Genomic DNA, 13,696 nt, shown 5'->3' with positions numbered 1-13,696 from the left:
GTAATAACTAACAAAAGCATGCGTTTTAAAAGTAATTGCAATACACATGCATAATACAAAAAGCAACAGATGAAAAACACAGCCACAACAGGAGCATTTTTTAACACAGCAATGTTTGGCAAAAGTAAGAGGATGGCTGCTACAGAGAATAGTAGTGTGGTCTGGAAACACTTTAGCATAAAATACTTTTATTATTATAGTTTTCTTTCTTCTAGGGCTGGGTGGTATGACCAAAAAATGTATATTACAGTATTTTTTTAAATTCCAACAGTTTCACTGTATTTTTTTTCATGCATAATCAGGTGTTCACAGCATTTTCTACTGGTTGAGAGAGGAATTACTAAAGTAGATTGACTCATGATGGTCTATTTTACTGTCATGATGAGTGAATATTGTAAAATAATTCCACACTAGTAGTAAAACAAGTTTGCAACGGCAGCCCCATTGCTCTCTGCCGCACTACCTTAGCTCTAGCTCGATTTCTAGCTTTAAATGTTGCATACTCAGCGGTGTGGTGGTTTCTTATGGCGAATGAAGTAGCGTTTTGTTTGCAGCTCCACCAGGACTTATTAACATGTTATAGGAATTACAAATTGCGATCCTTTGCTCTCTTTTTTTGTGTATTACTGCTGAACTGCCACCATGCTAAGCTAACCGTGCCTCCGTGAGTTTTCTCCTGTGGCACAGACATGCACATGCAGCTTCAGAGCTTTCAATTGTGTCTTCTTATCCATTTACACGTATGATTTACACCACAACTAACACCTTAGCGCTACTGTTTACAATCGTATTTAGAAGTGCAACATTGAAAAGGGTCCGGTCTGAAACGCGACGCAGTGTTCTGAAAGTTGTGTAATCAAATACACCAGTATGGCGGCCACGGTATATTTAAAAATTCATATCAAAGAAAATATTTGCCGGTATTCGATATGAACCGGGTATACCGCCCAGCCCTACTTTCTTCCGAAAATTCAAACTGGTCGAAGCAGAACGTCAATGAAAAGTAACGTTAGCGTTTCATCATTTAGCAACAATGTGCGTGTGCTTATTCGTGAGTCTGAAAAAGTATCAGAGTGAGTGGGTGAGACATTAAAAGTCAGTATATTGTATTCGTTTTTTTAAATCTATTGTGAGTATATCTGCTAATGATTACATGACTGCATACAAGATGTACTCTGTATTTAGTAGGGGGATATCTCCCACTTCTATGTCTTTCTCCATCTAATCACCTGGTTGCCAATTTTGAGGTCTGAAAATATTATTGAGAGCTTAACTGTAATTCTGATGGCTGATTTATTATTTGTTTATTTATTTTAAAGTGTCCATAGTTTGATGTAGAATTGTTATGTTTCCCCTGTCTGTTGGGAAATGCCACCCCTTGATTTTAGTCGTCATTGGTTTGTTTTTAGTGATTCGCTTCCTTTAATTCCTCACTGAGGAGACCTCTTGATGTTCAGCTGCTCATCTGCCTCACAGTGAGCATGTCTCAGTGGTAAACTGATACCGTTGTATGCAGAGGATCTTTTCAGATTTTAAACGCACTCAATATTATTAAAAACAATGTGTTGTCCTTGTAGAATATTGTATGCTTAAATCAATTTGTATTAGAAAAACCTCGTAAAATAGACTAGTCAGTTAGCTACTTCCCTACTATTCACTGGCTCTACTTTTCCCTATAGCGTTTTCTTTGACATTTATCTACTCAAAGAACTCATTTTTATTTATTTCGAAAATAAAAGATTAATTAAAATCAAGCTCTGCCAAAGAATCTTAAAACATACAGAACAAAAACCAATGAAACAAGTTGTGTCCCAGGATCTTCATTGTGTGCATCTACGTGGACCAACTGTATGAACACAATGAGCAGCACAAACACCTTTCTATGCACAAAACATCCAGACTATGGCTCCTCATTTAGCGATTTTAAAACAGCAAAGCTTGCTCAGCACAAAGCCGCCTGGACCAACCGCGACCCTCCAATTCAATTCAAAACGGAACTGCATGTGCTTGCATAAGCAGGAGCTATCCATCTCGTGTCCCCCTCCCCAACCACACGCAGCTTCTACAAACCCATGCATGGACAACTCCTACAATGTAGCCAGAACACATGCACAAAGATAAATTTCCTAACTCCAGGTAAATCTGAATTTAAGTCCCAAATACCATGAATAAAATGCTATCTTTTAGTCATGGGTTGGCTATAATCATTTAGAGGCGTTTTTGTTGCTTACTGCAACATAGTTAATAATTAATAAGGTGTAAACATTGGTCGGCCACCAACAGCCAGTTAGGAAAAAAAGACGTTAAGACTGCACATTAAATAAAACGCAACTTTTATTACGGTGAAATTGGAACAATTTGTTGTGGTTTAATTGTCATTCCAGCATACAGAAATTGAAAAACGACATTCAAAACTCAAGGTTCAATGTCAACGCGTCTTAAATTTGGATAAGAAAATGAAAACAAGTGTTATCTATCTTAAGCCTAGCTAGCATAATCCCTTTCAGGAGACGCGTGTCCATAGAGCAACAACCAACATCAATAATAGAAAATAGAATGAGGGATAATGTTGTTTCTAGCTTGATTGGGATTACATTATTGTCTCTTATTCCTGTTGACCAGGCAATAAATATACCTAGCACAACTTCCTGTGTGATAGCTCCTTGCACACAGAATCTAATCTGTTTTCTGAATGTTGTAACTAGAAAAAAAAAAAAAGTTGAATTTGTATATATCTGTGGATGGACCGAGTGCTGCGAACTGCTAGAAGTGGTCGTTTGACAATTCAACGGATATCTTTTGCTTTTCTTAAGATTAACATTTCTTATTCTGTGTGATACTTGATTGTGTCTTCAACCCTGTATTCTTTTATTTTCTAATGTGTACTCTGCACATTAATATGTTCCGTTTACATTAAGTTACACATGATAAAGTAGCAGCAACCCAGGACTAGGGAGGATGATCAGAAAAACAAAAAAAGAAAAGATTTTGACAGAATTCAAATGCAATAAAGGTTCAATGTTTGTGTTGCGTCATGCTAACCTGTTAAGATGCTTCAGTTTCTTTGGTGGCAACAGCTTCCAATTCCAAATCTCTGTAGGAGGAAATTCAAATCAATCTCTTGGATTTCAAATGAAAACCTGAACGGCATCTTGTTGTCAAACATAAATAATACAACCAGCTCTATTGGAAAAAAAGGGATACATTAAAAAAAAAAAAAAAAAAAAAACTACTGTAACAGCCACTCATTTCTACTTGTTTATTAGCAAAGTAGGCCTGGGAAAAAAACTGTTTGGTAAGCATCAGTCAGTCTAAACTAGCACATAAATATAGCCACGGAAACCAGTTATCTATTGGCCTATATAAGCCACATTTTAACAAGTCAATGTGGAAATACAGGTTAAACTGCATAACAGGACAACTCAAGCTTGGAGCAATTAAAACTCAGGCTCGACGAGGTGAGTGATAAACACTGTGTGTGTGTGTGTATAGGTCAAAGTTACAGCTCGGGTACTGATCGGCCATTATCTCAGCTGTTGCCTGCCTTTTACAGCTTATCCAACATGGCTTCTCTTCGAGCCCTGGTGTTTTTCACCAGTGCAGCCACAAACCAGTGTATAAAGAAGGCATCGGATGACAGACCGAGCAGATACATTACTGCACTACACAACAACTCACTATCAATGCACTGTCAGTGTTTAATGTTGCTAATAGGAAGCAAACGCAGAACAGAAGGGACCTGGCAGCTCGGCGTTACCACCGACAGAGGGGGTTAAACCAACCGACCCCGACTCAAGTCTGCAGGTCAACCATTTAAAAAAAAAAAAAAAAAAAAACCATTGTATTCACTGTTAAATTATAATGGGATATCCGTAGTTAGCTTTAATAAATGCAGAGGAGGACACCTTTCACTCCTTCCTCTGAGAAGCCTGCGTCGTTAAATTACGTACAGATGCTAATGCTAGCTGGTGCTAACGAAGCGGTTAGCTCTGCTGGTCCTCAATACCAATGCAGCGTTTTGTGAAAAAAAACATGTTCCATTTAGAGATTAAACATTCACCACTGGTGTCGATTTTAATCAAGATAGTTACAGAATTGTCAATGAACACAGGATATCCCTTCAAAAAATTGGTGTGCGCAATTCCACGGTGTTTCGCATCTGCGCGTTTGAGTTAAAACGGTGACCGATGGAAATCGAAAGAACACGATTGTTCGACATAAATTAACCAGGCCATTTAAACAATCGGTGGGTCCATTTTTTTCCTGAGCTATCGGTTCGCTTGTCATTCATCACCGTCAACACATATCTTACCGTCGTCAACAGTACCCATTTTAAGCATTCACACGTCCCACTCATTTCAAATATTGCAATTGTACTATCGGCTGCACTCGAGATACAATTTAAAATGGCAAATAAGCAGATTTGTAGACATTTTCATTCTTAAAAAAAAAAAAAAAAAAAAAAAAAAGTAGATAACCAGAGGATCCATAACACCTACCAATGTTTGCAGCGCACGTATCAGTCAGTGGTTAGCGTTAGCTCAAGGGTAACCTTCTCTACGTACAGATAACACTACGTAGTTCGACACACTTATGATTGCACGTATTTACAAGCACACACACACAAAAAGATCCATAAAAATGTGCATTAAACACCAGCAGCACAGTGTGGGTTGTTGGTTTAATAGTCCTAGGCTACCATGGCTGAGCAAGGCAGACTAAAACAACAGCGACTGTTCAACTTCACACCAACCCCCGGCGTCCCCGCTCCAGACTATCCGCATTTAGAAGCTTTGCGACCGCGGAAAAACAACGGGAATGTGAACCTACCTCATTGAAGTATAAAGTGCAACAGAGTGGAAGGGAACGCCGACTGTAAGGCTAAAGAAATGTAACGCGTTTGCAGCATCTACGAGGGGAGGCATTCATCCTGCGTGATCGCCATTTTCTTCAGTAGCTAATGGCTAACCTTCTTTCACTTGTGCTGCTCTCTCTCTCTCTCTCTCTCTCTCTCTCTCTCTCTCTCTCTCTCGCTCTATTCTATCTTCTCGAGCGATAAGCGATCTCTCTCTCTCTCTCTCTCTCTCTCTCTCTCTCTCTCTCTCTCTCTCTCTCTCTTTCCGTGTGTGTCGGAAACACCTTCACCGCTTCCTGTGACTGAAAACACCAAACACACAGTCAAACATAACCAAATAGCGAGGGAGAAGCAAACAATTGTAAAAACAAAAATGTAAATCCACACAAAGAGGTTAATTGAGTGAAATCATTTAAACACCGTCTGCACCATACAGATATATACGCTACAGCAGTGGTTCCCAAGCAGGGGTACGCGTACCCTTAGGGGTACTTCAACACACTAAAATTATGAGACAATTTTCCGCTTGCTCGCAGACATTTTCATTGTCTATCGATAATATGTTGTGGCACAACTCTTTAAAATACATTAAAAAAAAGAGATCAAGACCTAAAATGGTCAAAACATCAGAAAATTATGAGTGAAGCTTTCAGACGAGCCTTCTGAGACAAATTAACAAAATAATTATATATATAAATAATTAATGGAATTATTTAGGTATATTTTTGTGGTCGTTTTGTATATTCTCAAATGTTTTTGTACACCTGTTATAGTCATCTCTTGTAGGGATGTCCCAATACAACTTTTTCATTTCCGATATGATATCGATATTGCAGCCTTGCGTATCGGCTGATACCGATATTGATCCGATATCAGCATGAATCATACACACCTTTTCTTTTGTTTTTTTTCTCTGTCTCTCTTTTCTTTAATAATAATTAAAAAAAAATACTTATTTTGTAGTGTGGAATGTTAGAAAAGGCTTGATCAAGTGATGTTACTCAAACAAATAACAACAGTCCGCAACAGTAGGTCTGAGAATAAATAAAATTATAAAATAAATAAAAAATGAATTGGAAAAAAAAATAAATCTGAAAATCCAGAAATTTTAATCCGATAATCGTTTTCAGGCTAGTATCGGACCGATATCCGATATCGTATCGGGTCGTATTTTTCAATTTTGTTTTGTTCATTTTTCCATTTTTTTTTGTAGTCGTCTTGTGTGTTTTGGGAGCCATATTATGACTTTTTGCAGTAAATTATTTATGTGTTGTTGTCTTGTGTGCTTATCTTTTGCTCCACACTCAGATATGGACACAGGAAAGGGAAAGCCACTATTTATGGTATTCTAACCTTTGCTACTAGTGGAATGAGACTGCAGATGACTTCTGTTGTAATACCAAGATGTGTTAGCCTGCAAATGTTGTAACTGACATTTTTCTCATCATACCAATTATGTCAACGATAAAGGCAGCTTTCCTTTTTTGAGCATTATTTTGCAGTGCTTCCATGTAGGTGATTCATTGACCAAATTAAAGGAGATTACCATTACCTTAATTGACATTAATGTTACAGTTGGTCATTAGTGTAACAGGATGCTGTCAAAGTGGAAAGAAATCACAAGGGCAGGGATTAAAGGTGCACATCCACCAACATAGACATAGATGCAATAAGATGGAACAAAGGCAGCAATGGGTCAACGTCATTAAGAAACTATTAAGCTTACCACTTATTCAAAGTGTGGCTGCAGCACAGCCTTGCATATTACCCTTTAGACGTGGCTGATATTCATGCTGTAACATGCTTCAATAATTGCATGGAAAACACAGTATTCATATAATACTCTTAGCTCACATTTATAGTAAATATGTCATGGTATGGATTGAATGTGTGCCCAAGGGGGCTATTCCTTCTAATTGCCTTACCCTATAGACAATTGGTGAGAACATGTAAACCAGTGTGGGGTCACCTGGAAATAAAATGTGGTCGGTTTTGAGAATGTATTTGTTTATTTATGTATTTATTTATTTTTTATCATTTTGCACCGTTAAAAAACAATACATAATGTCACAGAAATAAATATACAGTGCAGGAAGAGGCAGAAAGCTGAAAGAGCTTAAATAATAATATTTTTTCAAATGAAAATAATTCCCAAACAAATCTATTCTATACTTTCACAAATATACATTTAGTTAACATAAAATGCAGTATAAAAATTTCCACTGTGCACTAATCCTACTCTGTATTTGTAAAATAGGACAACAAACATGATCAAAAAAATAATCTTAGACAAAGAAAGTCTCTCGGGTCTCCAGAAATTAGTGATATAAAAATGGGGTCAAAGAAAAAGGTTGTAAACTGTGCTGAAGACTTTGGGTTCAGCATGAGATCATTTTTCCTATCAATTCCTATCAATTCTAGATCAGCTACTATTAAACAAACTTCTGATCAGAGGTGAAAAGTAAAAGTACTCACTTTGAGTTGCTTTTATGGGTATTTGTACTAGTTTGAGTATATTTCTAAATCAGTCATTTTACTTGTACTTAGAGTAACTAAAGCCCTGCTTTCTGCTGACCTGCCACTGGGAGGGAAATTTAAAAAAGGCCTTGATTGTGGACATTACCTCTGTAGCAGTAAGACACGCCCAGTCAAGCAGCGCTACGCTGTGGTCAGAGACAATGATGTGTCTGTAGACACACACATAGCGAGTTCATAAACTGAGATTTGTCACTACTACCACAGACACACAATCACAACGTGAAGCTCACACACAGCCTTACAGACACCACTCAAGGGCAAACAGCCCCGCAGAGACAGACGGGAATACACACCATAGATGTGTCTGTAAATACACACATAGCTTAATGAACCTTCTGATTAGCGCAGAATCTGCTCTTTATAGAAGCACAGAATAAAAAACATCACCGCTCCTGCAGGCTGTTTCACACGGAACACAATAAACTTCCTCATTAAACTGTCAATCAATGCTCACTGAGGGCTGTGATTGGAGGAAACCCTCCTCCCTCCTCTCAGCTTTTAAAGGAGGGGCAGGGCCAACAGTGAAAGCGATGACGCAGGGGGATCTAAAGAATCCGTTTCAGCCAATAGCAAAATTCAATTGTAATAGCCGGCGTTCAACACTTAGTGGCCAGTAACTCCAACATTTTACAACTAAATAGGCAAAATTAAAATACGTTTACTTAAATGTGAAGAGTGGGACTAGGATTAATAAATAGCACTACTTAATACCCATATACATGAGAAAAAAGTAGGTTTGGGGTTTAGTTACTCTAAAACCTCTGCTTTCTCCTGACCTGCCACGAGGACAGAAATTCAAAATAATGCCTTGATTATAGGCGGGGCTTCTGGAACAGTTAAAACACGCCCAGTCTATACTATAAAATCTACAATGAACAATGTACTCTATGTTAACTAGCTACTAATTACTCAGTATACCTCTATTCACTCTTCTCTCAATCCAACCTACTCACCACAGATTCCAGAGCCCACAGGTGCTAGTTTTTAAAAAAGGGGCGGGGCTGATAGTGCTTGTTTGTGATGCAAGATGGTATCAAAACGTCACCTGATCTTTTTCTCAACCAATAGCAAAAATCAATTGTAATAGCCTGGTTTCAACCCATAGAGGGCAGTCACTCTGACATTTTACAACAAAACATGTCAAATTTAAATACTTTGACTAAAATGTTGAGAGTTGGACCAGGATCAACAACAGCACGACTTCATACCCACAAATACATTTGTATACCGCAGAAAAAAGTGGTTTTGGGGTTTAGTTACTTTTTAACTATGATTTAAAAGAGGTAAAGTCATTTGTTACATTTCTACACCCAACTGTTAAGGCTGAAGCATACTTAGACGGACACCCGCAAAATGGAAAAAATAAATGCAAAGCTCATATTTTGCTCCTGGGCAAACTTCTCCGCGCAGTTGGTGTCACACAAAACACTGCTCGGCATTGTATCGACCCGCATTAAATGTAAATGTAAAAGAGCAGGAGAGTTGAACAAGAGCTTAGAGGAGAGACTGGCAGACGAGCTACGACAGCACCGATACTTTAAAACACGTCCCAGGAGAACAAGGACAACAGAGAAGTGCTAGGAATCGAGGGACATGTAGGATTTTAATGGAAACTACTAGGCAAGGCAAATTTATTTATATAGCGCATTTCATACTCAAGGCAACTCAATGTGCTTTACATGATAAAACATTCAATTGTTTAAAATCAATAAGAACATTTAAATCAATAAGAACAATTAAAATCATCAGTAAAATCAATTAAAATCATCAGTAAAATCATCATTACATCAACAACATGACAAAAAATCTCTCTCTCAATCATATGCAGTAGAGAAAAAAAGTGCCTTTAACTTTGATTTAAAAATGTTCACATTGGATGCTGACTTCAGCTCTGCTACGTGGTGGTTGCGCCCTAGTATGTAAGCTCGGTGAGATGTATGTAAGATCGGACAGTCCGCGTGTGTGGGGTCCGCCGTCAATATGTTTGAGCCTTTACTGAGTAAATGATTATTTTTAGTTTTAAAATGATCAGCTGATGTTGTGAAAATGACCAGACAACAATCAAATGCATCACATCATAGCTGACCAACCAGATTTAAAATAATGCACCGCATTGAGCATCGCAAGAAGAAGAACTAGCTACTGCTAAGTTTTGTGAACCAAAGTGAACCATGGACGGTATAGGAGACTAAATTCCTGACCGTGTCTTTCTGACATATTTGCTTTCAAACACAGGTATCATAATGCAGAGTAAACTTTGCCTTCCTTTTTAAGTTTGTACTTTAGATGTTTACTGTATGCAAGGGAAACGTGGCAAGATTTATTACCAAAAATACATGTGGGGTGTGAAAGTAACTAGTAACTTTTGCATGGAGTACTATTTAATTGAGCTACTTGATTATTTTATGTATGACTTACTTGTACTTGAGTACAATTTCAATCAAGTAACAGTACTTCTACTTGAGTAGGTTATCAGTATGTTTTACACCTTTGCTTTTGATATAGTAGCTTGCAATTAAAGTTTATGACAGGTTCTCCAAAAACAAACTGTTGGATCAATATTTATAGTACTGATTAATGTGTTGAATGATCTAGAATACATTCATTCAGCTTTCTCCTGTATTTTAGGAAATGCTGCCATCCAGACATTGTGAGTGGATTGTGAAATAACTTTTCTACTGAGCGCAAAGTAAAGTGAAACTGACTGTACACAAAGTAAAAGCAGAACTAAGAATATTTCAATGGTCACTTCTGCTACTCTATTTTAGACCAGAGTAGTCTCAAGTGTGAGAAAGAATCGTGAAATCATTCATGTCGTGAGCAGGTTTCATTTCCTTGTTTATTTATTGTTCATAGAGAATTTATGAAGGTTTTGTTTTACCCATGTGTGGTGCTTCCTTTACTTCTTTGTTATTTTGTCCTTTTATTATTATTTCCTTTTGGTTTTTTATAAGGAAAATTAATTAAGAAAAGTTATTAAAATTAAGAAATGCAATATGTCTTTTTTAATTTATTACCAAACAGCTCTTCACAATACATACAGCCGTCTGATGTGAAAAACCTTTACAAATAAAGAATGTGAGGAATTGAATACACCTTTGTTTGGATCGTAAGTTTCATTCATAAAAGGCTTATGCAATTATGCAAGAAAATAGTCACCAAAAAAAAAAAAAAAAAGCGGAAAAATAGTGTGTGAGAGAAAAGAGAGCAGTGCCTCAACAGCAGAGAAACAAATACGTGTGGAATCTGCCAACGTTTCACTGATCAGACAAAAGCTGCCACTGCTTACAGGAGAGAAGTGTGTGCAAAGCAGTGACCATTGACCCAGCCATGACAAAAACAACCCCCAACCTCGTGCACAAATTACCTCCCTTATCTGTGGGTATTTGTGTGTGAGGCACAGTAAAAGGCTTGGTTCATCTGCTGCCAAGTAAGGCTTTTTTTTTTTTTTTTTAAAACAGCTCTCAAAGAGGATCAGACTATACACAACAATGAAAAAATGGAAGGCTTTCCAGCATTGGGTGCAAAATACTGGGAATGTGTGGGCATTCAGTTATAACAAGTCTTTGAATTATTATTGCATTTTATTAAAAGCCTCAAATTGGATTTTTCTTTTCAACAACACATTTTTGAAGTTCACTCAATTAATGGATTCGGAAGTTGTCAGTCGGGGAAATAATGTAGTCAGAGTGCATGTTCAAGTTGGGGAAAAAAAGGGTCGTGACCGGATCGATGCATTGACATGACTCTTTATTTTTTGGGGGCACTCTGACACATGCATGTAAACACAGCTGAGTTTAGCAGGTGACCATGCAGCAGTAAACACAAGCGTCCTTTTTGATGTGGGGATGGTGAGTCAAACGTGAAATCTCACCGAAAAGCTTCAAAAAAGCTTTGAGCAGTTATATATCGGGTCACGATGCAAAATAGAAGCAACAGTTATGCTATGAGATTGTTTTACCGTAAAGAAAAGACGCGTGAAAAATACAGAATGTAAAATTCTAAATGGTGATGAAAGTAGCTAATACGTTTTGGTTTTTTTTATATATAATTTAGGTTTCCACTTTTGATATCTTAAAAAAAGTGTATCAACAGTTTTGGATCCAGCTGAAGAATGAGCATGTGTGTGTGTGTGTGTGTGTTTTTTTTTTATTACTATGAGGGAGCAGTGAAGTCAAAGTTTGGTAATAATCTCACCTTGACAAAGAGAGCTCAGCTATGTGTTCAGATATGGTCAAGGTTTAAGAACACGCACACGCACACACACACACACACACACACACAGCTCTTATGACACTGTTATGAAAGTGCATAGACGCTGCACACCTTTTCATGCACACATGTACACGCAAACACAAAGACCCGCTGCAGCTGCAAGAGGGTCTCCCTAAGAGTGTCTAGAAAGAGAACAACTATTGTAATGTAGAAAAGAAAATGGCCAAAGAAAATTGAAGTGAAATGTGAATGTGGTTTAAAAAAAAAAAAAAAAACTTGGAAAGTGAGCGAGCAGCAGGGAGAGACTGTGTGTGTGTGTGTGTGTGTGTGTGTGTGTGTGTGTGTGTGTGTGTGTGTGTGTGTGTGTGTGTGTGTGTGTGAGAGACAGAGGAGAGAGAGTCCATGAGAGAGACAGACGGGCAGAAAGAAGAGGGTCAGGGAAGAGATTTGCATGTCAAGTAGTAATAGGCTTGTCCTGAGTACAGACATTGTTAAGCTGTGGTGTTCTCAGAGTTGATGTGTGTGACGCGTGCACACTGCGCACACAGAGCAACATTCCTTATGGGACTACAGTGGCATTCCAGGTACTGATTGATTTAAATAAAGAGTTTTGACTTACTGCTGCATCCCTTTGATGCCACTCATTTCATTAATGACAATAATGTGATGCTTTCATATCTTAATTTAGAAATATTTTACATTACATAGAGTGGAAACTGGCAGCCCTGGGACTACATGCAGCACATGCAGCCCCCAACGTACAGTAAACACACAAAATGACTTATCACTCAACACACAAAATCTCAGGAAAATGTTAAAATACACAAAAGGATGCGTTGATCCCATATATCAGTTTTTGGTCATATAAGCAGTCACCCCTTCCCTCTCTGGCTTAACTGATTACACAACACAATAAGCACAGTATGCACAACTATAACATCACATTGCACTCTCACCTTAAAATACTCCTCCCCACCCCTTCCATTGTCCTACCCTGACTCCCTCTTCCCTGTTCCCTCCCCCCTCATCAAGGTGTAACTGCCCTCTCTTTTTTTTTTTTTTTTTTTTTTTTTTTTTAAAGGAATTTTTGGGCTCTAGTGGCCTTTATATGACAGTTGCTTGACAGGAAGGGGGTTAGAGAGAGCAGGGAATGACACGCCGGAAAGGGTCCCAGGCCGGGAATCGAACCTGGACCCGCTGCAGGTGAGGAACTATAGCCTCTGTACATGGGGCGGGCGCTCAACCCACTGAGCTACACACCACCCCTGCCCTCTCTTTTTATATCCTCCCTTTAATAAAGTTTCTCTTACTCTTCCTTGGGGGGGCTGGTAATGGTCACAATTATGCAATACAATACATGAATTTACATAAATGCAATAACAAAACATTAAAATATTTCACTACATATAGTGTTGACCTTCAACAGCATGTGCAGACAAGATAAAAATATACACAAAGGGACAACAAAATTACACAAAATGACAAAAAATATAAAAAATGATGCCAAAACCACAAAACAAAAACACATAAAAACATTTGTTCATTCCTGTAATAATGCTCAGATTGGTCAATAGTCTAAACACTGACATGAATGCTGATAATGTGGCCCTCAGATCCGACAATCATATTTTTGTGGCAAAAGTTACTCATCTCTGACATAGACCTTTGGGCTACTGTTTGTAGTGAAATACTATGATTACTTATGTAGTATCAATGAACATGTTGAATTACGATTGTTTCTCAGTCACAAATTGGTTTATGGCCATAATGATTATAAGAAATAAACGTCTGGATGTTTTTCTGCAGCATAAGGTGAGAAAATTCCTATTTTTGTGCTTGAATAAAGCTTTACTGCTTTCCCAGATGTTTATTATGAGTTAAAAATGAGTGTAGCCAAAATCAGATTCAAGGCTGCTAAACAAAGCTTTTGTTTTGCATAAATAAATTGCACATCTATAAATTTTTGTCTATGGGGACAATATAGTGCTTATAGTTGTTTCCAGCAAATCGTTTCTACATTTTGTCACTGTTATCCATCACCAGGCTTGATAATGCAGACAGTCTCGATAAGTGTGCAGGCTGACAATA

General features: G+C 37.8%; 1 protein-coding gene across 7 annotated transcripts in view; it reads right to left on the bottom strand.

The window, feature by feature from the left end:
* Positions 1 to 4,983, bottom strand: part of LOC114467831 (trinucleotide repeat-containing gene 6A protein-like) — a 37,985-nt gene extending 33,002 nt beyond the window's left edge. For all 7 annotated transcript variants that reach the window (XM_028454288.1, XM_028454290.1, XM_028454292.1 and 4 more), the window contains exons 1-2: positions 4,831 to 4,983; positions 3,043 to 3,094 (exon numbers count right to left, since the gene is read on the bottom strand). The gene's annotated coding sequence lies outside the window, so the exon portion shown is untranslated. The remainder of the gene's footprint in view (positions 1 to 3,042; positions 3,095 to 4,830) is intronic.
* Positions 4,984 to 13,696: the final 8,713 nt, after the last annotated feature.

This window comes from Gouania willdenowi, chromosome 8, assembly GCF_900634775.1.
Source record: "Gouania willdenowi chromosome 8, fGouWil2.1, whole genome shotgun sequence".
Taxonomy (NCBI): domain Eukaryota; kingdom Metazoa; phylum Chordata; class Actinopteri; order Blenniiformes; family Gobiesocidae; genus Gouania; species Gouania willdenowi.
Note: the sequence above shows the minus strand (reverse complement) of the source record. Positions and strands in the feature narration are given on the sequence as shown.